Genomic DNA, 13,119 nt, shown 5'->3' with positions numbered 1-13,119 from the left:
ACAGAGCTTTTGGGCTGAGGCAGTTAGTACAGCTGTGCATGTCATAAATAGATCACCTTCTAGTGGTTTGGATTTCCAGGTTGCAGAGGAGGTATGAACTGGAAAACCTTCCTCTTATGCGCAGCTCCGTGTCTTTGGATGTGAGGCATTTTGCCATGTACCCAGGGACAAGAGAAGTAAGCTAGATCCTAAGAGTGTCAAATGCATCTTCCTTGGTTATAGGGATGCAGGCGAGATGGGTTACCGTCTCTGGGATCCGCAGGCGCGGAAAGTCATCTGCAGTCATGATGTAGTCTTCCATGAAGACAAGATGCATAGGCAGCCTGAGAGAGTTGTTGAGATCCGCAGGGTCATATTTCAAGAGGAGCCGAGAGCTCCCGCACAGCCAGTTGGACAGCCTACAGCTGCAGCAGATGCTCATGGTCAAGGTGTTGGACACGCAGTTGGGCAGGCAGCAGAGCCTGCCGTGAGACGGTCTACTAGAGACAGACGTCCACCTGATAGATTTCAGCCCTCGATGCATTATGTCTTGGTTACAGATGCAGGAGAGCCTTTCACCTATGATGAGGCTATGCGCAGGGATAATAGTCACTCCTGGGAGAGGGCTATGCAGTCTGAGATAGAGTCCTTGCATAAGAATGACACTTGGGATTTGGTTTCCTTGCCTACGAGCAAAAAGGCTTTGCCATGCAAGTGGGTGTACAAGCTAAAAAGTATCCCTAGACACCCCAAGCCGGCATACAAGGCTAGATTGGTAGCAAAGGGTTTTAAGCAGGAGCGTGGTGAGGACTTTGATGAGCTCTTTTCTCCTGTGGCTAAGATGACCACCCTGCGCTTAGTCTTGGCTTTGGTTGCTCAGCTTGACTTGGATTTATACTAGATGGATGTCAAGATGGCTTTCTTACATGGAGACTTGCATGATGAGATTTATATGAAGCAGCCTAAGGGCTTTGCAGAACCTGGCAGGCAGCACCTAGTGTGCAAATTGAAGAAAAGTCTTTATGGCTTGAAACAGGCACCTAGGGAATGGTATCATAAGTTTGATGCCTTTATGCAGTCGCAAGGCTACAGCCGGAGTGCTATGGATCCATGTCTTTACACGAAGAAAGCCCGTGATGGTTTTTTATTGATTTTGGTACTCTATGTGGATGATAAGCTGATAGCAGGAAAAGCTCATGATGAGCTAGATGCTCTTAAGGCTCAGCTCAAAAAGAGCTTTGAGATGAAAGATCTGGGGCAGGCCGCTCACATGGTATACGCATTAGACACGACAGGCATCAGGGACTCCTCTACTTGTCACAGAGGGAGTACATTCATAAAGTCCTTGAGCGCTTCTGCATGCAGGATGTAAAGCCTATTGGCTGTCCATTGCCTTCTTATGTGAAGGTATCACAGGCTGATTATCCACAGACAGATGAGCAGAGGGCCGAGATGGCCAAGATTCCCTATGCATTCGCAGTGGGCAGTCTTATGTATGCCATGATAGCCACTCGTCCAGATATTGCCTTTACAGTTGGTGTTGTGGCACGCTATATGGCTACACCTGGCAAGAAGCATTGGGATGCCATGAAGAGTATCATGAGGTACCTGAAGGGCACTGCAAATATGTGCATATGCTATGGCAGCCAAGATACAGAAGTCGTGGGATACACTGACTCTGATTATACATGACATGCAGATAGTAGGAAGTTCACTTTCGGCTATGCATTCACATATGCTGGAGGTGTTGTTTCTTGGATGTCCAGGGTGCAGAAATGCATGGCCCTTTCTACTACAGAGGCCGAGTATGTTGCAGCCACCGAGGCTTGCAAGGAGGCCATTTGGTTGGGTCGTTTAGTTGCTGACCTTGGTATTGATGCTATCCCTACACTGCATTCAGATTCTATGAGTGCTATTCAGTTAGCCAAGAATCGGGTCTTCCATGCGAAGACAAAACACATTGAGGTGAGGTATCACTTCATACGTGGGGTCGTTGAGGACAAGTCTGTTGATCTTGTCAAGATCTCGACTGACCAGAATCCTATAGATCTGCTCACGAAAAACCTCTCTACAGAGCGCTTTGCCTTCCTCAGGAGGTTGATGAGCGTGGAATGAGATGACGTCTTTCCTCATCCCATTGTACATGTGTACATGTTGTACTGTCTTTTTTCTTTTTCTTTTCACTCCTCACTGGGGCAGATTCACCTTTAAGTGGGAGGTTGTTGGGGGTAAAGGCGCCTCTGCCTAGCCGCCCGTGTACTACTACACTGGCAGTCACCGCCACTACACACTGCAGGTGGCAGACGCCCGTCACCGTCACTTTATTCTTTATTCTTTTAGTGACAATTGAATAAAGGAAGGCCCGATCACACATTGTGACTGTTGGAGTTTCCATTTCTTGTCTCTCTCTCTCTTGCTCTTGCTCTCCCGCCATATCTCTCGAGTCCAAGCTTCGGTCCTTCTCTCCCTTTCATGTTAGAATAAGCCCTTCATCCAGGCTCATGAGAATAGACCTTTGCTTAGAAGAGAATAAAAGTTAAAGTCATCTATGATGTCATAGGTCACCTACCATCCACTTACCTCAGCCTATAAAGAGGTCAATGGTCCTTCATTTGTAACAAGCTTGAGAATCAAACTGAGAGTGCCAATCTCAACATACTAGTGAGGATGTGAGAGTGAGCCTACATCCTTCTACTTAATGGAATCTTGATTTAGTACATTTCATTTCTCAATCAAGTCTCATGCCCATTTTACTTTGACAATATTTATTATTCTCCTCCCTAGCTCAATTAGATTAATGTGTCATTCCCATGTTTCTAACATGGTATCAAAGCAAGTCCAATCCATTACGAAACTCTTCTAATTCAATATCATTGCATCTAGTCAAACCCACAATCAATAGAGAAAATCTAGCACAACTTGGCAAGCATCTTTCTCCTTCAATCACCCCCAAGAATATAGGTGTTGAGAAACCCTTCACCCGCAGTTTGCGTTTTTGCGTTTCTGCGTTTTGCGTTTAGGGTTTGCAGCCCCAAAAAGGGGCGCCATCCTAGACTGACTGTGCCTATTTATAGGCCACTCTTTCATTCATTCCTTACGGCTCATTTATTCAGTCCGTCACCTCCTCTCCAGCCTCTGCACTACCCTCACACCCCTTCAGAAGGACATTGTGGTTCGTGGTTCATGGCTGTCTTCATCATCTTCCTTGTGCTATGGCACCCTTGTTCCCTTGTATCACATTCACTCCATGATTGAGAACTCCATCATTCTATTCATCAAAGTTTCTTCTCTCCTCTTTTCTCTTCTCCATGTTTGCCGAGTTCACTCCATGGTCCTCCCCGCAAACCCTACTGTCTGGCTAGTACGTGATCTTTTGACATGGTATCAGAGCCGGTTCTGCTCAAACAACGGCAAAGATCCTCCACTCCAGTGAAGGCAAAGACCGGTAGCGGGTTTGGCTTCCACTTCTCTTCTTCTTCCGCTACATCAAAATCTCGTCTTTGCAGATTTCAGATGTTTCAGCTTGCTGCCCACACCCCTTCGCAGAGGACATCTTAGCCGAAGCTATCCATTGCTGTCTCCATCAGTTGGCGCCTGATTTCCAACCCTCTATACACAATTTGGAGCTGATTTCAGTCGGGCGACTATTGTTCCTGTGCAGACTTGCTGCCGTACAGCCTCCCACATCATCACAGTCCTGCTACCTACGTTTTTAGTCTTTCTCTCTCCTGCAAGCTGTCCTGCCTACATTTTTAGTATTTCTCACCTGTTGCCTACGTTTTTAGTCTTTCTCTCTCCTGCAGGCTATCTTGCTTGTGTTTTAAATCTTTCTCTCTCCTCACCTACGTTTTTTTTACTGGTTACAACCTCTTACTGCTGGTCACATCCTCCTCCCACTAGCAACTCACTTCCAACCCTTCCACTACCCTCCCACCCCTTGAGACAGACATTGCAGTTCGTGTTTCACATTGCCCTCGTACCCCTTGAGGCAAACATTGCAGTTTGTGGTTCATGGTGGCTGATCTTTTCCTTCTTCAGCAAGACACACTGGTATCCATGGCTTCTTTACCAACAGACGTTCATGGTGGCTGATCTTTTCCTTCTTCAGCAAGACACACTGGTATTCATGGCTTCTTTACCAACAGATGTCCAGACTACTGGGTGCTCCTACTATGGCATCACCAAACACACCACCGATGCTTGCCAACTTCGACCTTTGCTCCCCACCCCCCCGAAGTATTGTTAGCGATCAGAGCACCTAGTTGGGCAGCCAGTCGGACTGTACAGTCGGACTGCCGCGTGGCAGTCCGACCTGTTTCTGACAGTCGGCTGCATTTAATGCAGCCAACCTGCATATTTTGGCGCCCAGTTTTTTTGGCTATTTATAGCCGATACTTCAGCAATCTGCCCTCCACTTCTGTACACAGGTTCCAAGCTGGAGATACGTGCAGATTCCGTCTCTGTTCGCAGATTTCAGGCAGGAGATCGTGCAGACTGCAGCAGACTTCGAGGTGAACAGCAGGTTGCATCGTCGAGGTGGAGACACGCAGTCCAGCGCACTGCGCCCGTGTATATATCTGCATATCTTTGTATACAGCACACTTATACAGCAGATCATCTTCCACTGTCTCTTTCTCTCTCCTCTCTCTGCGTTCTCTCTCTTTCAGTCTTACACTTCCGCACCGCTGCACTCTGACATGGTATCAGACCAGTGTAGAAGGGCTGGCTGAGTGAAGAACCAACCTGAAGAGGAGTTTTCATCGCAACACAAGGCTGCGTTTCCAGCGTTTGAGGGCGAGCGGGAGGGCTGCACCTCGGAACAAGGCTGAAGCGAGCGTGGGCGCGCAGGAAAGGAGTCCAGTTGGTGGATTTGCTGCTGTTTGCTGCTGTTTAAAGAGGAGGAAGGCTGAGTTTTCAATCTTCTTCAAGTGCAGGTTTTGCTTTTTCATCGCCTCCGGCGGGTAAAGAAGGTTCGGGACGCGGAAGAAAGAGCCCTAGCAGGCTGCATTTTCACAGTCAGAGGGGGTTGCTTTTGCGTTTGTGAAGGCATTACAGGTGAAGATGTCTATAGAGATTGACTTGGAGTTCCAGACGATCATGGACCGGAAGGTGCCTGCTTACCGGCTCTTCCCGGCAGATCAAAAGCTCAATGGCGACAACTATCCATCTGGCGCGTGATGATGTTGGCCCTCCTTGAGTCCTACGATTTGGCGAAGCTTGTACAGGAGGAGATCAACCGGCCCTCGGTGAGAGATGAGTCCAAACTCTCTTCCGATGCTCGTGCGGAGTTGGCCAAGGCACAGTCTCACTAGGACAAACTGAATGCTCGGATTCGTTCTTTTATTTTTGTCTTGTACTACAGCCGTGATAGCCCACAGCGAGCACTTGACCGTGGCTCAGGAGATATGGCTGGAGCTTGATCAGATGTATAACCGGATGACCCTTATGAAGCGGGTTTCTTTGGAGGTGCAGATGCGGACCTTGTCCGTGAACAAGTCTTCCTCGTTGCAGGAGCACATCAACAAGCTTAGACAGCTTCAGATGCAGGTTCAGAATGCAAGGAAGCCGATTTCCTCCAAAGACATGGCGATCACACTTTTGTCCCAGTTGCCACCACGATTCGGTGCTTTCTACTCCGCCCTTATTGCTTTGGGGCGTGAGTCTACTCTTCGGTGGGAAGAGCTGGTTCCTATGGTCTTGGACCAAGAGGAACAATTGAAGGGACAGCATGCTTCCAAGTCGGAAGCCTTGACAGGTCAAGCCTCTCAGAAGAAGGGGAAGGACCAAAAGAAGAAGGAGGAGGACAACAAGTCAAAGAAGGACAAGGACAAAGAATCCACATGCCATATTTGTGGAAAGACTGGCCATTGGAAGAAGGATTGCCTTGACAAAGACAAGAAGGACACCAACAAGAAGGACACAAAGGATTCTGGAGCGGTGGCTGCACCCTCATCAGCTACGTTTCTTCATCTAGCTGTCATTGAGGACTCTACACCGAATGCTTCTGATGCTGCGATGACAGCTCCCCAGGCTTGAGAGTGGATCGTTGACAGTGGTGCCTCCCGCCACATGACTCCTTCACCAGTTGGTGTTGCCCAGTTGCGACCTTCGCGTGGGCAGATTCTCATTGGAGATAGCTCTTCGGTGTCTATTGCAGGACAAGGTGAGATGCAGCTTATTCCAAATGGACGTGGTGGTACCCATACCTCAGAGGTCTTGCATGTGCCAGGTTTAGGGTATCATCTACTTTTGGTTCATAAGATTTGTTCCCTTGGACTTTTGGTGGAGTTTGACAGTGATTCGGTGCGAGTCCTTGATCGTGCGTCAAGGAAAGTTCTCTCATCAGGATATGAGGAGATCGGCATCTACAAACTGACGTCTTCTACCGCCCTCCCTACTCTTCTTCTTACATCTCAGACACAGTCAGAACTATGGCATGCTCGGTTTGGTCACCTCAACTATGATTATCTTTGGAGGGCGTCACGTGGACAGCTTGTTCGAGGGTTGCTGGACATAGTGGTGAGCCAGCAACCATGCATCTCCTGCATTCGTGGGAAACAATATAGGAATGCGATTCCCAACAAAGCTTCGCGGCGATCTACTTCACCGATGGAGCTTGTATCTACGGATCTTTGTGGCCCTATGAGGAACGAGTCCTTGAGAGAAAGCTCATACTTCATGTTAATTGTAGATGACCACAGCAGGATGACATGGGCCTATTTCTTGGCGTTGAAGTCGGAGGCCTTCTCCCACTTCAAGGATTGGCTTCTCTTTGAGGAGAACCGATCGGGACGGAGATTGAAGACCTTGCGATCCGACAAGGGTGGTGAATTTGTCTCTAATGAGTTTGCTCGTTTTTGTGCAGATAAAGGTATTCACCAGGAGTTTGCTAACACCAACACTCCTCAAGAAAATGGCATTCTTGAACAGAAGAACCGAAGTGTGATCGAGATGGCGCACACCATGATGGAGCACCGACAGACACCTCAGTTTCTGTGGGCCGAGGCTGTGGCTACTGCAGTCCATCCCCCACTTCGGCCGTTGATGGGATGACACCTTTTGAGGCATACTTTGGGACTAAGCCCGATGTTTCTTATTTTAGGGTTTCTGGGTGTGATGCCTATGTTCACATTCCCAAGGCTCATCGTGATAAATTTGAAGCAGTTTCCCGAAGACAGGTATTTGTTGGCTACAGCTCTCAGTCCCAAGGCTATCGTTTATATGATCCCGTCAAGCGAGATGTGTACACCAGTCGAGATGTGCAGTTCGTGGAGGTTCCGGCCATAGCAGCGGGTGAGGAGCATCCTGTTCTTGGAGATCCAGGGGAGAGTTGGGCTCCCGAGACAGTTCCTTTGGAGCCCGCGCCTTTTGATTTCGATTCTGTTTCCGATACAGAGTCTACTGTTCCACCGGTCACCCCCGAGGAGTTACCACCGGTGAATATCCCAGAGTCTTCAGCTGATGGAGAGCGACGAGGAGAGGTCCGGCCTCCTCCTCGTTGGGCCCGTGACACACTCCGTGATTCAGGGATCGAGGGGGTCCCTGAGGAGTGGGGACCGCAGGATGGTTCGAGGCGGTCACGGAGAAAACAGGCACATTCAACGGAGCTTGTTTGCTCTAACTATTGTTTGATGACCCGTGTTATGCACGATCGAGAGCCCGCCTCCGTGAAGGAGGCTTTACAGTCCACACCATGGAAGAAAGCTATGGAAGCCGAGTTGGAGGCTATTGAGAGGAATGGCACTTGGTATCTCGTGCCTCGCCCCCCGAATAAGAAGGTGATTGGCGTCAAATGGGTCTTCAAGACCAAGTACCTTAGCGATGGTTCTTTGGACAAGCACAAGGCTCGCCTTGTTGCTAAAGGTTTTGCACAACGCCCAGGGATTGATTGTCGTGATACTTTTGCCCCCACTGCTCGTATGGCGACTATTCGAGTTGTTCTTGCCTTGGCTGACCATAGAAGATGGCATGTCTACCAGTTGGATGTGAAGTCGGCCTTCCTCGATGGTGATTTGAAGGAGGAGATCTATGTAGAGCAGCCTTCTGGTTTTGGATCTTCAGATGGGAAAGTCTACAGGTTGAGGAAGGCCTTGTATGGCCTCAAGCAGGCTCCGCGTGCATGGAACGAGAAGATTGATTCGTTCCTTCAGTCACAATTGGGATATCGGCGTTCCAAGGCCAATCCGCAGCTTTATATACACACTTCCGAGGCTGGTTGTGTGCTTTTTGTGTTGTATGTTGATGATTTGATTGTCACAGGTGATCATGCACAGAAGGTCAAAGAGACGAAGGCAGCTTTACATCAGACGTTCGAGATGACGGATTTGGGTCTACTCCATTTCTTCTTGGGCCATGAGATTTATTAGTCTCAAAGGGGGATTTTCATCTCTCAGCAGAGATATGTACAGGAGCTCTTGGTTTCTTTTGCGATGGAGGAGTGTCGGACCATTTCTACTCCTATGGATCCGAACTAGAAGGCCACTTCACATTCAGCTTCTCCCATGGCGGATGCTTCCCGCTATCGTCAGTTGATTGGATCATTGATTTGGCTTCTCAACACTCGTGTTGATCTTTGTTTTGCTGTTGGGCTCTTGGCGGGGTTCATGAGTGAACCTCAGACGGTGCATTGGCAGGCTGCCCAGAGGATACTTCAGTATTTGAGGGGGACATCTGATTTAGGGATTCATTATCCAGCAGGCACAGGTGGTTCAGATCTTGTACTTGCAGGTTGCAGCGACTCGGATTGGGCTGGTGATGTGGACCACAAGCGGTCTACAACAGGTTACTGTTTTACCTTGGGTGCTGGTGTTATCTCATGGGGTAGCAAGAAGCAGCCCACGGTAGCCCTTTCATCTACTGAGGCGGAGTATCGGGCCGCGTCTTCCACCACATGTGAGGCTGTGTGGCTTTGGAGATTGTTGGAGAAAGAACACAGTAACGATGCACTAAATGGTGCTATGAGAGAAGAAAAAATGATACAGCAGAGCCGAAGCTTAGTCCTATCTGAATCAAGCGGTAGCACCTGTGGGAATCTGCACAATGAAGGGAGCGAAATGCAATCGTTCGAGCAGTGGGCTATCAAAGTAATCACTAGAAGGTGAAAGACAGTTGTCGAAGGAGTGGAACGCAGTTCTCTAATGCCGTCCAAGATGTGGAAGATGATCACCAGTTGTCGAGGAGGCGAACTGTAGTCCTTTGATGATGCGGAGCAACTTGGGCAGTAAAACGAAAATCCCAAAATGTTGAAGCTGTCAAACGCAGAGAGAGCAGCCCAGATGCTGATGCCAAGTGGATAATGATGATGCTAGATGATGGTGGAGGATGAGCCAAGCTACAAAAACACAAGTCCCAGCAACCCCTATCTGACAAACGAATGACACCAAGTGATGGAGAAAAAGCCAAGCTGCAAAAACGCAGGTCCCAACAGCCCCTGTGATAGACGAGTAACACTAGTGATGGAGGAGGAGCCAGGCTACGAAAGCATAGGTCCCAATAGCCCCTGTGATAGACGAGTAATGCCAAATGATGGAGGAGGAGCCAAGATGCAAAAACGCAGGTCCCAGCAGCCCCTGTGATAGACGAGTGATGAAATTACTGACGCTCACTGATGGAGACTGTCACTAGAGGCTAGGATACTAACGCCAACTTGGAGATGATGATGCTAGGCAAGGAGAAGGCCTCCAACCTCAAAAACGCAAGTGAAGGTGGAGCCTAATGGAGAAGGGTACTGACACCAAGAGATGATGTAACGCCAAGTGGAAGATGCCCCTAAAGCAAGGCTTGATGCCGGAACAAGACGCCTGAAGCAAAAGAGGCAAGGTGAAGGTAACCAGGAGTCACGAACCGCAATGTCCTGGGGTGTAAGGGTAGTGGAAGGGACTAATGAGAGAACGAAAGGGTGTCCGATGTCAAAAGAAGGTAGTCAAGAATGACTAAAGAGAGGTGGGGTGGTGAAGAATGAATGACGTGACTACCTATTTATAGGCATAAGTTGTCGAGGGTGGCACATCATTGTGTGGGCAGCCAGTGAAAAAGTGGCCAAAATGTGAACACCAACCCTTTTTGGGGTTGTCAATGCAAAACCCTAAATGAAGTATGTGAACTAAAGAAACGGTTTCTCAACATGCTATACTTTATTAGCTCTCTCCAACCTCTCTCTCTCCCCCTCCCCGTAATGGGTACTCGTATTAATTATTGAAGTAGTACAAGTGTCACAAATAGACTAAAAATATGGCAAAGAAATGGAAGAAATGTCATCCACCATAAGACTAAATTTTCCCAAGGGAGAACATCTACATGTTGCATGATATTGAGCTACCACTAAAGGAGACCTTTCAAATGAGCAATATGATTTTGCAAACCAAAATGGGAATCAAAAATAAAGGCATTCTAAGTGATCCCATTATGCCAATAATCCCAAAAGCGCAAGAAGTGAAACACAATCTTCATGTCTAGCTACACAAGATCTGAAATTTTAGGCTTGCCAAACACCCAATCATAGGGATGCATAATAGGTCCCACCACAATTGGCATTTGATCCACTACTGCAAAATTTCAGCATCCCAACTCTTAATGCACAAGAACCATAAGGAGCCCAAAAACTTCCTTAAGATATTGGTGAAATTGTTCCCTTTTTTGCTTTATCTGGAAAACCACAAGTTGACCTTAGACGACTTACATCTATGTTCATCATTCTAGTTCCATGCAATGTTTCTTTTTTCCTTTTCAACTTGTATGTCGTTTGTGATTGGATTACTCATGAGTGGAATAGAGTTTCAAACACCCCCTCCCAAAGCAAAAAAGGACCACCCATACAAAAAAAAGTGTATAGCCCATTTATTGTATACTATCCAACTCCCATGCCCATTCCCTACATTTAGGTATCCCAAGACCCCTAAGTTCCATACTATGCCGGGATTAGAAGTAAGAATGTGCCTATTCACCCACTTGGCAACAAAAGAACTAAAGGTCTAGCTAGTCCTATGATGAAACTTGAAAACAAACAAAGCATGTGATGCAGCATGGTTTATCATGAGCGCATCATCCCAATTTAAGACGACAACTACATGAAGGAACACAACTCTCACTTGAGTTACAACATCAAGTGGAATATAAATGAGTTTCATTAATGTGTTAAGGAAACAAACCACGACCTAGACCCAAATCTCAATGGGCTAGGCACAAAGTTTAAGGGAATGCCATATCTGAAGGTAAAATAACATGTGCAAGCTTCTTTTTTCCACAATGACTATATTTCGGCTCAATGACTATATTTCAGCTATCACACAAGCGTGCTTTTTCCTCAAGGACTGTAACTTGGCTACCATAAGCCTATATCTGAGAAACGGAAGCAACCAAACAACGCACTTCTTCTTTCCTTTCTTTATTGGTGTTTGGTAAGGATATGAACGTTCTTTACTTTTGAAAAGGTAAGGACACAAAGTTCTCAACAGCTACTCAGTTTTGAGAGATTATCACCTCTTATTTCCTGTCTTTATTGGTGTCTGGTAAGGACACAAACATTCTTTACTTCCAAGAAGCTGATAATACAAACTTCTCAACAGCTACTCAGATTTGAGAGAGTATACTTCCATATAAGGAAGTATAACTGAGCATCGGCACTCAATGAAGCCAGAAGCATCATTGCACTACTTCTAGACTCCTAAATGTGTCTTGCTACTTCTCAATAGCAGCTCCATCACGATAGCTTAGGATTCCCAGGGTTAAGCACTTCAAACAATTGATAGATAAATGCGTGAAACATAGACAGATGGTGATCAGGAAATGCCCGGAAAATAATACCTGCTCCGTGCGCTTTATATTTTACAAGTAACGTTGGTAAAATCAACTGTGGAGAGTGTCCATGGGGATGCTAGGGCCTGTCTGAGGCAGCGATAAGGCTGATTTGAGTCCGTCCAGTGCCTTAATAGAGCAATAACCGGCAGGCTAGCAGGAAAGGGGAAAATTGACTGCTGTTGTCGTGTTTCCCTTGCTATTGTTTTGTATTGTGCGTTGTTACTGTGTGCTCGTAGAAAAAACGACGAATCTGTGGTGTGGGGACATCTGACCACCTTTTTCAAAGGTAGGCACGCGATTATTGGACCAAAAAATGGTCTTTACAGAAGCTTCCAATGCTGCTTCCAGCTTGCCTGTACCCGTTTTATTTGACCGATAATAATTTATAAATAAATGAGGAGGCGAGCCATGAGGATTTGAACTTTGAAGCATACGTTAAACGCAACGAGAGTTCCGTCTAAACCTTCCTTCTGCTGCAAGTTAAAGAAACGCCGCCGGCGAAGCTCCAATGGCGCAATCAATCTGTAGCCGGAGAGGGACGAATGGCGAGCCGTTCAGCAGTCCATGGATATGCTTCGGCTTCGAATGGCCAGCCGTTCAGCACTCGATCAATGTGATTCGGCTTCTTCGAAACTCTTAGTCTGATCAGATGCGGCGAAAGGGTCGCGGTCAGGCAGCAAGATGAGCTGCGGCCGTGGAAACGCAGCGATTCAAAACCCTAGGAAGATCTGAGAGAGAGAGAGAGAGAGAGAGAGATAGGAAAGAGTATCATAACAGCTTGACCACGCCGCCATAAAAGACCTGCTGAGAATGGCACAAAGACAGCTGTACGAACCTTAAAAGACCTTTTTGACAATGTCTCACAGAGAGAGAGAGAGAGAGAGAGAGAGAGCTCTGGAGTCTGCACAGCTTATCGGCGGACGCTTGCGGTAGGGGAGCTGATGAGAGCAATGCCTGCAGAGACTACACTCGGCGATCGCACGCCATTCGTCCTCCGTCCACCTTCGAATTTCGCAACGTGGGAGGGTGCCGCGACTCAGCTGGTCTGCCACGCGCCACACATTGTTGTGGACTAGCACGGCTGCCTCGTTGGTTACGGTGTAATGTAATGCAATGTAGAAAAACTTATATGACCTAGACTTTTCCCGGTGAACTTGGACTCTGGAGGCAGCTCCACAAACGCAGCCAATGACGTTTCGGTTGGATGGCCCACCAACTTAGAACCCTGTCCCATGCGGCATCACGGGCGAGTGTGGAAAATGGTCAAGATTAAGAGGGCTGGTTGCACCAATAAAACAGCATCATCAATTCACAAACTTTGAAATCCTTTCAAATTCATGCGTG

At 47.5% G+C, this 13,119-nt stretch overlaps 1 protein-coding gene across 7 annotated transcripts in view; it reads right to left on the bottom strand.

The window, feature by feature from the left end:
- Positions 1-12,880, bottom strand: part of LOC148039515 (ABC1 family protein) — a 160,471-nt gene extending 147,591 nt beyond the window's left edge. Inside the window, exons 1-3 of one of the 7 annotated variants that reach the window (XM_087691411.1) lie at positions 12,611-12,880; positions 12,239-12,503; positions 11,782-12,128 (exon numbers count right to left, since the gene is read on the bottom strand). The gene's annotated coding sequence lies outside the window, so the exon portion shown is untranslated. Of the gene's footprint in view, positions 1-11,781 lie in introns of all 7 variants that reach the window. The other 6 variants (XM_087691396.1, XM_087691426.1, XM_087691418.1 and 3 more) reach the window with 6 other exon arrangements.
- Between the last annotated feature and the right edge of the window lie 239 nt (positions 12,881-13,119).

This window comes from Lygodium microphyllum, chromosome 2 (genome assembly GCF_053477565.2).
Source record: "Lygodium microphyllum isolate KBCC chromosome 2, Lygodium_microphyllum_v1.1.10, whole genome shotgun sequence".
NCBI classification, from domain to species: Eukaryota; Viridiplantae; Streptophyta; class Polypodiopsida; order Schizaeales; family Lygodiaceae; genus Lygodium; species Lygodium microphyllum.
The sequence above is the reverse complement of the archived record's forward strand: the minus strand, read 5'-3'. Positions and strand labels throughout refer to the sequence as shown.